We start from the raw sequence: 17,710 nt of genomic DNA on the forward strand, positions 1-17,710 counted from the left end.
AGCTCGTGCAAGGCACCATGACGGCCAAGGAGTATAGTACACTGATTGCGGACCGCGTACATCCCTTCGTGGCGATTGTTTTTCCTGACGGCAGTGGCATTTTTCAGCAAGATAAAGCGCCATGTCACAAGACCAGGAGTGTGATGCAGTGAGTCGAGGAACACAGTGGCGAGTTACGAATGACGTGTTGGCCCCGAACTCGCCAGATCTGAACCCGATCGATCTGGGATGTGATTGAACGTGGCGTCGAAGCTAATCGCCCCCTCCTCGGTATTACTCGTAGATGACCTTTGTCTGCAGATGTGGTGCCACTTCCCTCCATTGACCTACCAAGACCTCACTGCTCCTATGCCACGACGCGTCGCCGCTGTTATCAGTGGCAACGGTGGACATTTCGGTGTTACGTAGGTGGTCGCAACCTCCTCGCTGATCAGTGTATAGTACAACAGAAATTTTGTCCGCCTGTTTCAGATAATAGAAAAACAAGGGCAATCTGCGCTTGTCTCCGTTAGTGAGCTAACACTGTATATGTATTTCCGTAAAAAGTTAGAACGAGTAGTCGCATACTACTCGTTTCTGACAAAGATGAGTAATTAAGAAAGTGGAATGAAATGTATGGTCCTCCGTAAGAAAGCAGAAAGAGTAATGGAACAGTACTCATCTCTGGCGGCTGTGTGCTATTATTGTTAGAGTAATTGCAGCGGTTTAGTATAATGCAGCTGTCTTTTGAAGGATTAGGGCATAAAAGTCAAGTCACTCAAAGACACGTAATCCGTTAAGGAATGTATGTGAACAAAATTGTTGAAGTGCATAGCCACTGTGTGTTTGAAATCTGAAATATTCCTAGTGTGATAACAATCCTCTCAATTCCATTCACCTGCCGTAAGTAACGAAGGTAAGGGCTCGTACTCCTTCTCACTTCTTACGACTTTACAATGGAGCCAGATCACTATTCATTATTGCCTAAGTCTCGTAAGCGTATAATGGGAACGCCAGATAAATCTTTTAGTGCCATGTGAGGTAAATGCGTTTTCGGCGGTCAAGATCACAAATCGGGTGAGAGAACAAAAGAAGAGAGAATAGGAAGGATATCTAGTTATTCCGCACAGCAAGTCGACAGTAGCAAAGGCCAATCAGGTGTGTAAAGGTAATACAGGTCCAAAAAGAAGAGGAAACCAAATTTGAATTCCAGAGGAGCCTGTCGAAGCTAGACAAGATGGAAAAAGACGAAAGGAAGGCCCAGCAGAACTCGTAAAATACAGGTTAAAAAAACGCGGAAAGCAATGCCAAAGAAAAGACGCCGTTGCCACTGCAACATAACGAAACTTAGGCAAGTGACAATGACATTATGATTCAGTAAATTTATTTTTGTAAAAAATGAACCCCTCCAGTAGCAATAAAGTTAGTGAAATAAGTGCAGTTAATAAGCAACTCTTTTAACAGAAATAAGTCAGAGCTAAAGGAATTCACTGAGAATATGAATGCAGCATTCAGTGCAGTGCAGCACGGTGACAGGGGATGCAAGGACGTATTGTCAGTTAAGCAAATCACTGTTGTTTTTCAAACGTTACTACTGCATACAATAACTATAACAACTTTCATAAATTTGTATATTTTCTCATATATGAGAGAGAAAGAGAGAGAGAGATTGACGTAACGATTAAATAAATTTGACAACTTCGTGTTTAAAATGTAATCCACAGAAAATGCAACACCTCTTAATATTCACAAACACTTTGTAAAACTTTTGTGTCTTAATAACTATGTAGCCTGTTTCAGTACAAAAACAATCAGTGTAGGTGATGATCTGACTGTGTGTGATATTCTGTGCAATGCAAGAGCCACAATAATTGTATGTATGCAAACAAAAATATCATCTTAGCATAGAAATTCGTTCCAGGAGTCAGTTGTCCTATTTTTCGATTGCCGTATAACCTCAAAAAGACAGCTGCAATGCAAGAGAGGCAGAAAATCACACATGCAAACGTCATAGAAAATATTTACGTAAACAAATGTACTTGAAATTGAGAATAAATCCTCGAAACGCGTTGTGCTGAACCTGAAAAAAATAACTAATTGGTGCAGATTTTCATCATTTAAATCGTAACTTAGTTGATCTAAGGGTTGCCGGAAAAAGACCGGTTGATATTAATTAACTGAGTAAAGAAATAACTACATGAGCTGGATTGAGAGAAGTGGATCCAAAATTATTCTATAGCCTTCTACCTAGAATTAATACTAATGATGATAACTGTAATGTACTGCTGTGTTTAAAATAACCCGAGCTGAAATATGTGTAAAAAGTCTTTCACGACCGGTTTAGCAGTGGAAGTTGTTGCCACCCAGTCAGCGTTAGAAAGACCGTGGTAATCACCACAGAACCCATACGATTAAGATGAAGACAACAGAGAGAGGGGCCTGGTAATAGAGGAGTCGCATTTTCAAGTAGATAGTGAAATAAATGTGTAAAATCAGGCAACAAGAAACGATACAGCGTATTTAACGCAATACATAGTTCCAAAAATTTTCGTTAAATTTGTAAGCAGGCTCCTTGAGGACTCTGTAAAACGAAAGAAGAATAATGAGCTTCTTAAAATTAATGACTGTTTAATGCTAATTAAGGATTTTAAATGGGGAAATGCATGACTATCAAATTTCTTTCATTTTAAATGTAAGTGAACAAATGTGGGTAAAATCCAGCAAAGATACGTTGCGCATTCGTACATTTATTCCAGTAAAGACGTTTGTGAACCAGATTATCCAACGTCAGTTTGAGTACAGATGTGACATTCCATTTATCAAGATTTTCGTTAGTATAATAATGTTGGTTTTCAAACAACAATTATTTTCTTCTGTTATGCCATACAATAATAAACGGTTAAGGAAATTACGCTGGTTTTCTCTGGGGGAAACAGCAGGGAACACTCTTAGCGTTGTTTTTCGCTATGTTATTAATATTATTACTGTCATTTTTATCGTTATTGTTGTTATTATTCATCAGTCCTTTGTATGGCATCATGCACCCTACCGCAGTTTCTTCTTTTGTGCCAACCGCTACATCTCTAACACTTACACTGAAAGACGTCATTAACTTATTGCACATTTTCGAATTTCTTTCTTTCCCTAAAGTTTGTACCCTCCTCAGCTCGCTAAGTTATCATGGAATCTTTTCCATGGCGTCTTTATGCACAGCCTGTTATCCTGTCCCTTCCTCTTCTCGGTGTTTTCCATATGTTGCTCTCTTAGCCGGCTCTGGAGAGAACCTTATCCTTTTCTTACATTACTTCAGCCTTATTTTAAACGTCCTTTTATAGTAATACGTTCTCTTGTCTTGCGGATTTCCTGCAGCCGATTATTTACTTCCATACAATGCTGCGTTCCAGACGCACATTCTCAGATATTTCTGCTACAAATAAAGGCGGACTTTTTATATTAACAGACTTCTTTCAAAGAGGAATGCCCTCTCTGCTTATGTTAGTCTTCTTCTTACATCCACCTTGCTTCGTCTGATGTGCATAGTTATGCATCCAAAGTGGCAGAGTAACTTCACTACGCCTACTTCGCCTGATAATTTTAAGCTGCTGCAGTTAATTATTTAAAGTCTTCAATCCATATCCTGTTGTACTTAGAGTTTTCACCTGGCGCAACAAGTTCTTTAAGAATTCTTCCTTATTTTCATTTAGGATAGGAATGCAGGACTCGAATTGTATCATTGGCATCCTTTCACCTTGAATTTTAATCACACTCCTGAACCTTCCTTTTATTTCAATCATTGCTTCTTAGATGTAGGGTTTGCGCACTGGGAAAGAGATGCTGTTTCCCTGTCGTACACTCTTATGCTAGCTCTTCGCTCTTGGCCATCCATTCTTATAGCTTATTGTTTTTTTCTGAGCAGCTTGTGCTGATTTTCGATTCTTACAACTTATTGTTTTTTCCGTATAGCTTATACCGATTTTCCTGAGAAATTCAAATATCTTGTACCGTTTTACGTTGAAAAAATTTGAACGGTCGACTAATCTAGTGAGTGAGTTGCTTTGTCTTGAGTCTTCCTTTCATTATCAGAAGCAATTTGAGAACTGCTTTGGTATAATTACCTTCCCTGAAGTCAAACTAATCATCATCTTAGAGGTCCTTAATTTTATTTTCTATATGTATTCGACAACGCATGCTAAGGGGATTTATGGCTTGCTGAAAATAAATATTACTAATATGGCTGTGGCCGACGGTTTTGAAGAACGAAGCCTCCATTGGACAGAGAGGTGTGGCGATGGAGGGCATTTGTCTTACAGCGAGAAATGGGGAGCAAACTTTTAACCCTTCCACGCGAGCACATTAATTTGTTTGTCTCCCTCCAGTACCGTTCACCTGACGTGCATTCATTTGTCTTTCCACCTTCTTTTCGGTACATTAACTCCTGCCCTTTGTGTGCCTTGGGGTCGTGATTAACGTTCTCGCCGTGGTGTTTAGTGGTCCTTAGCCTATTGGAAGTCGGTGGGAGTAAGAAATAGACTATACGCAATAGTTATAAATGTTTACAATGTTACAAACTTCCAGCAACCGGTTGCAAACAGAATTTAAAATTCTTTAACTAGTTTTCAACGCCAACTAGGGGAGCCTTCTTCAGAAGAAACTGTTACCTTACATGTGGTTGGCGTTGAAAACTAGTTAAAGAGTTTTAAATTCTGTTTTCAGTCGGTTGGCTGGATGTTTGTAACGTGGTAATTAATTACGGTTGCTGAGCACAGCCATGTTCTAAACATTATAAATGTTTAAAAACGTAGGGTTTCTCCTTCTTTCCATTTTGCAGACCGTTTTACTGTTCTTCGACATCAGATTGACGAGAAAAACGAAATACATTTTTTATTTGGATCAGCTTGGTCCTTTGCGGGTGTGCAGACGAACTTCGAAAAAAATTTCTAAAACAACTGCTGCCTCATTGTGTGCCCGCAGATGAAACATTGAAAACGAGGCAGTGAATACGATAAGTACACAATACCTTAACCTATAACTGAAAGTTAACAGCGTTCTGCCTAACCAGTGATTTACCGCAGGTATCTTCTCCAGTTCGATATTATGCCGTTGTATACTGCTGAAATTATACAGCTGGAGGTGGCAGAATTGTAGAGTACTGGATCCGAATTCGGGAGGACGACGCTTCAAATCTCCGCCCGACCATGGAGATTTGGGTTTTCCTTCATTATCCTAAATCCCTGAATGGCAGGAGGTTTCCTTCAAATGGGCACCAGTGACTTCCTTTCCGATTTTGTATTAGGTTGGTGCATAACTTGGAAGCGTTTTTATTTTGAATGTTGGTATTCCGACTACTACGGGTTTATTAATGATTGTCATATTTTTATTTGTAGTTCACTGTTGCTATCTGAGTTTACATGTTATCATTTTCTCATTCGGAGATAGCGAGCGTGGCTGTGGACTCTAGGAAATGGAATAGTATCAAACGGAGAAATCGGATTATTTCCGACTTATTCTTCTCTTTAAGTTCAGTAGAAGGGTGATAGCAGCGGAGACGGACAGAAACATTTGACATTTGATCCCTGTACAGGGATAAAGCCACTGGACACAGGGATGGCGAGAAAATGGTCCTATCGTTTTAAGGAGGGTCATTTTGACGTTAGTGACTCTCCAGGTTCAGGAACACTTTCGGGATTTCATGAAGATCGATTAAAATCATTAATATGATCCACATCAGCGTACGCTACAAGATCAAGTGTGATCATTGCACCATAGTGCGACATTTGCCTGCAACGGTGAAGGTTCAAAAATTGGGTGTATGGCTACAGCATGCTCTGAGCCAAAATCATAAAATATGTGCATATCTGCTTGTTCGTCATCAATTTTGTCGTGATGATTCCTACCTCTCGATAATTACTATCCAGAGTCGTTACTGGTGACGAGAAATGGTGTCTTAATGCTAACATAAGAAAAAGAAAGGAATGGTTGATCCCAAACAAGGCAACAACTGCCTCTATAAAGACCAGCGCGCACCTACAAAAGACAGCAGGATGCATCTGGTCGAACAGCGGAGGTATAGTGTTCTCGTACTATGAATTGCTTCCCGACGTATAAACATCACTGCTGGCATTTATTGTCAAATACTTAGATGTCTTGGGCTCAAAGAACAACGACCAGAAAGACTGCATGGCGTGATGGTACTCGAAGACAACATAAGCCTGCAATCTGTTAGATTGTCAAAAGACACTGTACAGGAGTTAGAATGTGAAGTCATTAAGCAACTATCTTATTCACTTGTCTTGCGCCGACAGATTTTCCTCTTTTCCGCTCTCTACGCTCTCTATCGAACAACGTTCAAGGAACTTCCTTGCCAGATGACAACGCGCTCCGAACATGGCTCAACGAGTTCTTCGCCTCAAAACCACATTATTTCTACAGTCGCGGAATCGAAAAGTTATCCCAACGTTGGCATATTGTCAAGGGGAATATATTATTGACGACTCGAGTCTCTGTTATGCGTAGCTGTTGTGTTTATTAAAGTAATGGAAAAACGCCACGATACCATGCACCAAACCAGTAGTAAGAGTAACTGCTTAGTCCTAATGTTACTATGGTGACGATGATAAAATGGTTTCTTCTACAAAGTTTAGCTTTATTTTTTTCTGCTTTTACTCTAATACGGTGTTAAAGTTGTAATCATTATAGGCTGTTACGTATTGTACTCGAGTATTTCACTCTACTCAACGGTTCGTAACATAGCTGTCACCACTGTGGACGCCAGAAACTGCAGCGTATCACAAATAAATTACGTGCCGTGTTCATAAATACTAAGCACGACAATCCTCCATAGTACCTGTACCTGGTTACTTCCCTATTCGTTTCTTTAGTTTTGTAACGCATTACATTTCACGAGTAAGCAGCAAGATCGCTACCTTCACCTCAACATGGTGCAGAAAGAACCTGGAAGAACGGCACATGCACTGAGTGCTGATAGTATTGGTGATTCCAAACAAAAACCCTCAAATGAACATACGAGGCTGAGTCAAATATAAAACCTTAAATTTATAATAACAAATTGAAATTTCTCGCCGTTACCCTTTAAGTTGGTAAGCGTGCTACAAACAGCGTGCAGAATGACCTGTAGGTGGCAGCATAGTGCAGATGCACACATACCGTCGCAGTATCAGTATAAAGATGGCCACCCCACTTGTGACTTGCACCAGGGAAGAACAGCGTTCTGTTATTCGGTTTTTGGGTAGTGAAGGTGTGAAACCTATTGAAATTCATCGACGAATGAAGGTTCAGTGCGGTGATGCATGTTTGTCACAGCAGCAAGTACGGTGATGCATGTTTGTCACAGCAGCAAGTCTACGAATGGAGTAGGAAGTTCGCAAATGGTTGACTTCAGTGGAAGATGCTCCTCGTCCAGGTCAGGCACAACGAGTTGTGACTCCACAGAGCACTGCAGCAGTTGAAGTCATAGCGAAGAAAAACCGCCGAGTGACACTGAATGACATTGCAGCATGTTTACAGATTATTCATGGGTCAGCACACCATATTGTGCATGATGTGCTCCAGTTTCACAAAGTGTCTGCAAGGTGGGTGCCATGGCAGCTGACTCCTGAAATGAGAGAACGACGTGTTGGTGCTTGTGAAGAACTTCTTCGGCGCTTTGAACGAGAAGGTGATGGCTTTCTCGCAAGAATCGTTACTGGGGACGAAACCTGGGTTCACTTCCACCAACCGGAAACGAATAGAGTGAGCAAGGAATGGCGCCATTCCTCATCACCAAAACCATAGAAGTTTCGAACAGAACCAGCAGCAGGGCAGGTTATGCTGACTCTCTTCTGGGACGAAAATGGCTTCATTTTGGAGCATTACATGCCTAGGAGGACCACTGTCACCAGTGAATCATACACAGATCTCCTAAAAAATCACATGCGGCGTGCAATCAAATCAAAGCGACGTGGATTGCTGTCAGCAGATGTCCTTTTGCAACATGACAATGCAGGGCCCCACACTGCCCATACAACAGTTGCAACAATCACAGACCTGCATTCTGAGTGTCTTCCTCATCCACCACACTCACCAGACCTTGGCCCAAATGATTTCCGTTTGTTTGGACCACTCAAAGACTCAGTGGGAGAAAAGAAGTTCCGTGCTGTTGAAGAGGTACGCCACGCGGTGCATGAGTGGTTGCGCTGACTACCAAAAGAATTCTTTTCTAAAGGAATTTATGCACTTTGTATGCGCTAGAGGACTTATATTGAGCGTGGAGGAGATTATGTTGAAAAGTGATACAGCTTTGTACCATTTCTGCACAATAAACAATATTTAAAAATATATTAAAAGTTTTCATTTGCCTCACTCATTTTCTTAACCGTATCCGACATACGGACGTCAGCCCTTCTCACCAGCACTCACATGCGAAAACAACCAGAGCGAGGTTACACTGCGTATTGGTGTTTTTAACTGACTATAGATCATTTTTTTGAAGCCACACTTTTCTTTCACATACTCATTAACTTAGTGTTCCCGCGGCTTCCGGTAGTAGTGTTCCGACATGTCTTCACGGTAATAGATTTTTACACCAGTTGGGCTGATGTTACCTCAATTACGGACCTTTCGACGGGAACAGCAGCGAAGATATTCCTTACTACAAGGAAATTACTGCTCTCATTTTCCATTGGTGTGCTCAAGTAAAGGACCGTACGAATGAACTCAGATCGACAACACCGCAGATGTTTGAAAGAGTTGCAAAATGTTCTGCGGTTGACGGCGGACTTTTTGGATACCTTTTGTGAGGAAATATATGTGGTGTCACCGCCAGACACCACTCTTGCTAGGTGGTAGCCTTTAAATCGGCCGCGGTCCGGTAGTATACGTCGGACCCGCGTGTCGCCACTGTCAGTGATAGCAGACCGAGCGCCACCTCACGGCAGGTCTAGAGAGACTTACTGGCACTCGCCCTAGTTGTACAGCCGACTTTGCTAGCGATGCTACACTGACGAAGACTCTCTCATTTGCCGAGAAGATAGTTAGCATAGCCTTCAGCTAAGTCAATTGCTACGACCTAGCAAGGCGCCGTATTCAATTGATATTTATTATATGAAGCATGTATCATCAAGAGCGATGTTATACAATTATGGATTAAAGTTAAGTATTCCAGAAGCTACGTACTTTTCTTTATAGCATTCATTACGTATCCTGTTTCAGACCTCACGCCAGCCTGCGTGAGTTTAAGCGCGTGCCTTTCGGCTTCCTCTCATTGTGTCTAGGCTGTCTTGTCTAGACACAACAATACACACCATTAAACAAATAATTGTCTCACAATTTTTCTTTTATTATCAACAGCATTTGTCCTGTTCCCCACTGTTTTCATTAGCATTCTCGGAAACTGCTAAGAACAGGCTGTTTTTCCACGACGTCTTTTACGAAGAATCACTGTCATCCTTCAAAGCATATACCTTTCCTCCTGATTCACCCTCTATAGCGCTTCACGCTGCCGAGTGTCATACAATGCAAGAGATTTCCCGACCGTACTCTGAGTTTCAAAACGACTTTTTGCAGCACAAATCGAGCGCAATTAGCAACATCTCGGACGGGAAGTCCAAGCCGTGAGTAATTTCCACTGCTCAGTAAACGACACAACTTCGGCTACCTAACTCGCTGCGGAAAACCGCTAAACTCATGCGACGTTACGAAGTTTCTCTCGTGGAACTCGCAGAAATGTCGCAAACGCATAACGACGTTAAATGGCTTGTACTTGGGGAACTTTGGTTTCAAGAAATGTAACTGCTACAGGAAGGACTCTTTTTTCTGCAAGACCGTTTAATTATACAGCGAACAGTTCTGCGATAATTAAATAAGGGCTCGCTTGAAGAGGAAAGCAGGGGAACTTGCAGCAGTTTTTGAAGTGTGAAGAATAAAACCTGCTGGGAAATTCTGGGGGTTTAAAGGAAGTTAACCTCTTCTTGGAGCCATTCACTTAGACGGCCAAGTTGGTGCATACGTTTCATAAAAAAAGTGTGAGGAATACAGCGGTTCAGTGTTTACTGAAAACTGGAAACGTACTCCGTACAAAATGCTAGGTGCGCTTGAGAATGAAGATTTCAAGTAAGAAAGGCAGTTTTCCTTCAAATTATTTGTCGTTGTGATACCCTACTGTAAGAAACAAATCTAGAACGAAAATTATTAGTGGCGAGCTTCGAAGCTGTAAAATGTAATTTAACAAACCGGGCACGTCTCATACAGTCGTTTGATTATGATTTTATTTCATTTTAAATAGTGTAGAGGGTGCTACTGAACCTGGAGTATCCTGCTTCTAATGGTGCGGATAAAATTGCGCGTTATTTTCACAGCCAGCGTGTATATCATCACCTGATACGATTAGATGAAATCAGCTAAGGGTGTTACGCTGGGTGGCATTTTTCATGCTTAGCTGGCAAGCATAGAACAAACCAAATTATTTATTGGATTCCTTCTGACAGCGTGAAAAAATTAAGCACCAGCATCCACCGTGTTTCAACCAAGAAAATAGGAAACGAAAGAATGATACCATCCGATATGCGTCAATAAAAGGAACTGAAGGCAGAAATGTCGCCAATGGAAACGAGAATAGTTTTTACGTTTTGCGTGAGTCGTCCCCGTCTGTCATTTATGAGGTCACTAGGGATTCGCAACTATTCGTCGTCACTAAATTCACTCAAAGTTATTGTATATGCATAACCTGACCAGGAATGAAAGAGTACGGAACGGTAGTTGGACGGTCGTGGGTAGAGTCTCTCTGTGGAATTCTTCTTTTAAATTTCACCTCTCACGCTATTTAAACTGCAAATAAACCAAAATAATGCTAAGCCACTTATATTTATTAACATTCTCTTGAAATGCATGGAAAGGAAGAGTATAGGAAAATTTAGGATAGGAAACAAATTTCGAAGAAATTGTTGCTACTTACAGCGCCCTTCAGGACGCCGTAAATAATTTTCAAAGAAGAGATTATAATTAAAACGCACAGGACGACGTATTCAGTTAGTTTCATGTTGACCTTCGAGCGCTGCACGCAAACGATAGGTTCCATGTGCAGGTAAAACCGGCCCATCAGTCGTTCTAGATAACGTTTTCTACAGCTAAGGAACTCATTCCATCACTAGCGCTAGAACTGGTAACGAGAATTGTTTGAGAATATTGCGAAAACACAGCGAGAATACTGTGAAGAATATCGCGTCGGCGGAAAATGTCTGACAGTGCGCGTGAAAATACTGACGTGTCTGCAACATTGGTAAAAGTAGAACGGGGATGATGGATACACACAGCAATGACTGGAAACGGCGCTGGATTGTAGCTCACATCTTTTGGCCGAAAACGATCTGACGACATTAGAAAGTTCTGACTTAACAACCGGAAAACACATTTAAATTGGAAGTGTTACTGAAGTATTTACTTGTTTGAGACGAAGAGCTGATTTGGTACGAAGATCTTGACGAATTTGGTGAATATGGAGAAGTGGATAGTGACTATTTGTGTAACGTAAAAATTGAAAAATAAAAAAAAAACTTTCCGACAAGGGGTCAAGGGCACGACCCGCCGATTACCGTTCTGTCCCCGCTCTCTGGAAAAAAATCACTAACGTAGCTAAATGCCTCACCTCTCACCCGCCACGCGGTGCTTTTTTTTTAAACTCTTGTCCATCTGAAGCTCTCACTCCTGTCAGTGTCATTTCTGATCACATTGGACGGAATGGGTTATGTCGAGTAGGTGCTTGCCCCTTGTAAGAGCGTTTTGAAAAATTCTACTCGAAATGGATGTTTGCAATAGCATATCTGCATCCGTAGATTGCAAGGGACATCGTGGTATGTAGCAGGGAATACTTCGGCTATTTATACCGTTTATGCCTTTCCCAGCTCAACTCGCGAATGGGGCGTGGGAAGAAACCAGCGTATTTCTCTGATCTTCTCATCGTGTTTGTTTCGCGAGACGTATGTGGAAGGCGGTAAAATGCGTCCTGACTACTCGAAATGTACGTCCCTGGAATTTCAACAGTAAACATTTCTGTCGCGCAGGGCGCTTCTGTTGTAACTTCTATTACTAGAGTTTGTTCAACAACACCGTAAATCTCTCACGCTTATAAAACGCTCTCGTGATGAAAACGACGCACTCTCAGTTACATTTTCTCCATGTCTTCTTTTTCGGGAAAGGTTCCAAACTGATGAGCAATACTTTATAATCAGTTTTACAAATGTTTTTTATGCCACTACTTCTTTCGTCGGTGAATTATTTTTCCTTAAGGTTCTTGAATTTCTGCATGGTATTTTCTTTTTTTACACATTTTATGTGATCATTCCACTCGATGTCGTTCCAGACGGGTACTCTTACCTCCAGTGATTTATGTAAAAAGCGTCACCGAACAGAAACGGATCTCTTCGAAAATTTATGCACAATTTACATCTACATCTATACTCTGCGAACCACTGTGAAGTGTATGGTAGGATACGTTCCAGTGTACCAGTTATTAAGACTTTCTCTCGTACCATTCACGTACGGATCGAGGGAAGATGACTGTTTAAATGCCTCTGCGCTTGCTGTAATTTTGTTCACACGATCCGTCTGCAAGCGATACGTAGAGGGTTTTAGTATACATAATTTAAAGCCGGTTCATGAAAATTTGTTAGTAGAATTTCGTGGGGTAGTTACCGTCTACCTTCAAGAGTTTGCTTGTTTAGTTCTTTAAACACCTCTGAGCCTCTCCCGCGGGTCAAAGAAACCTGTGAGCATTCGTAGGGCCTTTCTCTGTATACTTTCGTTATCCGCTGCTAGTCCTGTTTGGTAAGGGTCCCACACACTTGAACAGTATTCTAGGATGGCTCACACGAGTGACTTGTAAGCTATCTCCTTTGTACACTAGTTGCGTTTCCCGATTATTCTATCAATAAATCGTAGCCTGCTATCTGCTTTACTCGCGACAAAGCGTATGTGACCTTCGCCTTTCGTGTTTCGTGTTCCTAAGTTCCAGGTATTTGTATGAGTTTTCAGATTCCAGCTGTGACTCACTGATATTATATTCTCAGGATACTATGTCGTTTACTTCAGTGAAGTGCACCATTTTACATTTCTGGACGTTTAAAGCAAGTTGCCAATAATTATGGTTATGTACGTATGAAGAATTTTGTCGCGCACGATATAACTCCCATTTTGCATTTTTTGTAGATATAATATGAAGATGGTCCAAGACCGAAACCGGCAGATATCGAGTTTCAAATAAAAACAACTGATGATCAAAAAGCTTTTCTTCAGTCACTGAAATGGTGCTGAATGTTATCTAACCAAAGCATTAAAGGCCTTATAATGTCTGAGTCAAGGATAGTTTCTGCTACTCTTCTTGTAGAAATGTGTGTCCCGTACTTTCCTCCAGCTAATGCGCACGGATTTTTGTTTGCTGGATCTACGATAAATTACAGTTGGCTCTGACCACTATGGGACCTAACTTCTAAGGTCATCAGTCCCCTAGAACTTGGAACTACTTAAACCTAACTAACCTAAGGACATCACACACATCCATGCCCGAGGCAGGATTCGAACCTGCGATCGTAGCGGTCGTGCGGTTCCGGACTGTAGCGCCTAGAACCGCTTGGCCACCCCGGCCGGCAAATTACAGTTAACAGAGGGGCTAACTCAGCCGCAAACGGGGAGTACAGTGTGACAGGGATCCAGGGATTTCATCGGGCACATCTGAGCTGTCTCTGAGTGCCACTATCACTAATATCTACTTCACTCACTCTCCGGTGTCACGAGAATTAAAACGGAGCAGTAGCCTACTTGGGCTTTCCTCTGTAAACGAATATTTGAAAACAGAGTTAAACATTTCTCCTTTTGCTTATCTACTCTCGATTTCAGTTCCTACCTTTTCCACCTATGTCTGGACGCTAAGTTCGTGTCACTTAACAGCCTTTACATACGATCAGACTATTTCGACAATTTTATTCTCCGGTAGTCACTGAAGGCTTCACCCATTGCTCTCCTGACTGCGAAAAGCATTTCATTTAGCATCTCTCTTTTTGTAGCCCTATGCTTTCTTTTTTAACTGCTATGAAGTTGTCTCTGTTTCTTTAGAATACGCTACATTTATTTACTTTCGTGATGAACTACCAGTCGCTGCTCAGTTGTCGATATTCTACACGTCGTCTTGCATTTCGCTCTATATAGATAACAGCATTGTCTGCAAACAGTCTCATAGCGCTTCTGATGTTATTTACTTGATCAGTTATATGTTGTAAACAGTAACGACATTGAAAGTGCCGTCTTATGGTACTGCCAAATTTGTCGATTCGCCCCGTGTTGAGTTCTGTCAGCTAGAAAGTCCCGAGTCCACTCGCAAACCTGGTCCTAGGCTCGGTAGTCTCGTATTTTGTTGACTAAACTGCAATGCAGAACTGTGCCGAACGCCTTCTGGAAGCCTAGGAACACGGCATTAACCTGAGGGCCGATCTCATACTTTTTCTGATCAGAAAATAAACGTTAACCGATTTTAAATGATAAACAATTTTAATTTGTCTTCATTTGTATAAATCTGCACAGTGAGACTTATATGTGTCTCATGTCCCGAAGCTGGCTTTAATGGAAGTCAAACTTCTAAACAAAACATGCTTTACAGTATAATTATTCATAGCTGTTCTCATAAAAAATTTCTTTCAATTTTTTTTAATGCTCATCTCCTGTGTCCACTTCCTCCAGAATCACAATGATATTAGCAACAGTTGTTTCTACAGACTGTTAACTGAAGAATATTTGCTTGCGTCTGCTTTGTAATATTTACTACTGTAGCTCTGGGAAGATAAATTTAGTTTCGTATGCATCATCGTGGCTCGCCTGCAATTCTTATACGAAGGAAGACATCGCTTTCTCGCCGTTATTTTCTTTAAAGCTCGATTTTCGTTACAGATACTTAACATGAAATTAAAAACACCTGTTTTATTTGGCAACTCTTTCAGAATGGTTTCCTTTTCCACTGCAGTCTCAAACCGAACGACATTCAGCAGACAAGCCTCCATCTAGGCGAATGGGAGACACTGCAATGGGAAAAACAACACTAAATTTAATGAGAGAGAAAGAACTGAGATCTGTCTGTTCAAAACTTTAGTTACAGTGTATCCCGCTCCAAGAAACTGATAAGGGAACACAATGGTTAAGACACTGAGCTCTTCATCGGGGCGAGGCGTGGTTCAAATCCATATCCTGCCAATCTGATTTACGTCTTCCGTGGTCTCCCTAAATCGACTATGCCGGATGTCGGGATGGTACCTTTGAAAACGACGTGGCCGATTTCTTATCTCAACCTTAGCCTCTCCGAGCTTTGTTTTCTGTGAACAGTCATAAAACTCTGATTACGGTATGTTTGGCCTTCATACTGGGTTCACATAAGAACTAGGATGCTTTATGCTTGCAGTAGCACTACCGATTTTCGATGTGGTTACGTTTCGGATCACTTCGTGTACTTCAATATTTCGATTGTCTATTAAAGAAATAGGTCGCATGAATTAAATATCACCTATAAAACAGCTGAATGGATTATCCATTAATAGTATATTAATGAAATTCAGCTGAACGCCCTTAATGCTCCTTGCATAAAGATAGTCACACAATAATCAATCTTAGAAATTATAGAGTGCATCAATCAGTCGTCCTTTTTTATGTAAGTCCTTGTTGTAGTAGTATTCAAAGATAATGTGACTGACGCCCGAACATCAGGGACTTACTTGCACCGAAATTAGAAAACAGTGCATTGTGAACGGCTAGCCACTAGCCGAAATCGGGATTTGTGTAACAAAATCAGAAAAAGAACGACTGATTGGTGCACTCTAATTTATAAGCCACATAACAGTCGCTGCGTGCACCCACTTTCCGAATGGAAGGTAACCTGATGATATCTAATCTTTCTTCTTTCTTCCATGATAAGTGTTAGAATCAACGCAGGCTAGTAGTATATTATGACTACATACACGTAAATTATCTTGCTACTGTATGGGGGTAATTTAGATCAGCAGCTTTACAAAACTGGTTAATCCCGTACAACGGCTTAGAAATTAGGGAAGGCAAATGATAGGAGAGGGACAATGGTTTGATGTCTGCGACTTGGACGCCATATATAGTAATCTGCTCAATCTTTCCAATAAGGCGACATTTGAACGGTGACAGTGTTTGCAGTGTTATTAGTAAGGACAAAATAACACACCCACAAACATAAAATCATAAAAGTATTTATGGAAAATAACTGAGTAATAAACTTCTAGTGTTAGTTTGCGAGTAAAGCATTCGTGGTTGTGATTTGGATGAAGACAGATGGTCCAGCATTTCACTTTCATGTCGTTGACTACCGAGTATATTTTGTTGTGACATCCATACGTACTGTGCATCCATAGAGGGATGACCTATATACCTGCAGGTATCAGGGAATTCGGATTTTGTTGGTAACAATACAAGGTCACCTTTCTTCGAAACTATTAGTGGCCGAAATACTTTAATTGTCTGTGGTATCCGCTGTACTATAACTGAAGAAGAAAAATACAAAAGGAAAACGTAAAAGAAAAAAGCGTATTTCATTGCTACATAGATATAGGGGTCACTACTTCATAGTCACACTTAGAGAAGTTAGAGGAGACGGTGTTGCCAAATACCGAAGGCTGCCTGAGATTCAACTAACGCAGCCGTTCAGAACACATTATGCTACACTGCTGCATAGCCAGGTTGTTTGGTGTAGGTTGTCAGATCTCTTTGGGTGAGAACAAAAACTGGAGATTTTCGAAATACTTCTCTTCGTCTGACGAAAGTGAGCAATGAAGACTCCGCTATGTGTGCCTTCAGCTGGTAGTGACTAGAGCGAAAGCGATGTAAATTTAGGTTTTCACTCATTGTAATCTGTGTCGTATACTTTATTTCCGTTACAAATGAGATATCTTGTTTCACGTATCTAAACACTCTGAACTTATATTTTCTATTAAAAACGGTCGTGATCACGATTTATTTATTAAGGTGACTGGTTTCGACCACTACTGTGGTCATCTTCAGACCATTGAGTAGGAACCTCTTTCTGCTGAGTAGTGATTCTCCAGCAGAAAGAGGTTCCTACTCAATGGTCTGAAGATGACTACAGTAGTGGTCGAAACCGGTCACCTTAATAAATAAATCGTAATCAAGACTGCTTTTAATAGTAAATATTTGTAACTCATTGATCACTGCTACTCCCATAATGTACTCAAAACTGTGAACTTAATCAGCAAAATTGCGAAATTTTTATTGCGTCGCTCATCAGTGGTAAGAGGAGGAAGCTGTTACCTGTGTGGCAAGAGGTGGGCGAATGACGATCCGGCTGACAGCACACGGTCGGCGACCACCGAACTACACGCCGGGTTCCTCCGCGACCGACCGACACTCGCGAGAACTGCGGGGCGGGGAGGTGCGCGCTACACGGACGACGCCCGGCGTCGAAGAGCGCCGCGGCACAACTGGCCCGCAGAGGCCGCCGGGGTGCGCGCGCCGCGCCGGCGTCGGCCGTCGCCATGGCAACGGCGGCGTCGCGGCGAGCGCGCACGCGCGCGGCGCCCTTTCGCCTCTGCACAGTGGCCTAGGACGGAGGCCGCGGCCGGGGCTCCAGCTGGCTGCCGTGGCAGGGGGGAGCGAGAAGTTGGGCCGCGCGGAGCGAAGGGCAGAAGTAAACTTAAAGCGGCCTACAGGCCTCCATTTCAGC

The 17,710-nt window shown here is 41.8% G+C and overlaps 1 long non-coding RNA gene across 1 annotated transcript in view; it reads right to left on the bottom strand.

Moving 5' to 3' along the window:
• Window positions 1-17,455, bottom strand: part of LOC124595953 — an 875,458-nt gene extending 858,003 nt beyond the window's left edge. Inside the window, exon 1 of the long non-coding RNA XR_006978265.1 lies at window positions 17,299-17,455. This is a non-coding gene — a long non-coding RNA (uncharacterized LOC124595953). The remainder of the gene's footprint in view (window positions 1-17,298) is intronic.
• Between the last annotated feature and the right edge of the window lie 255 nt (window positions 17,456-17,710).

This window comes from Schistocerca americana, chromosome 2, assembly GCF_021461395.2.
Source record: "Schistocerca americana isolate TAMUIC-IGC-003095 chromosome 2, iqSchAmer2.1, whole genome shotgun sequence".
NCBI classification, from domain to species: Eukaryota; Metazoa; Arthropoda; class Insecta; order Orthoptera; family Acrididae; genus Schistocerca; species Schistocerca americana.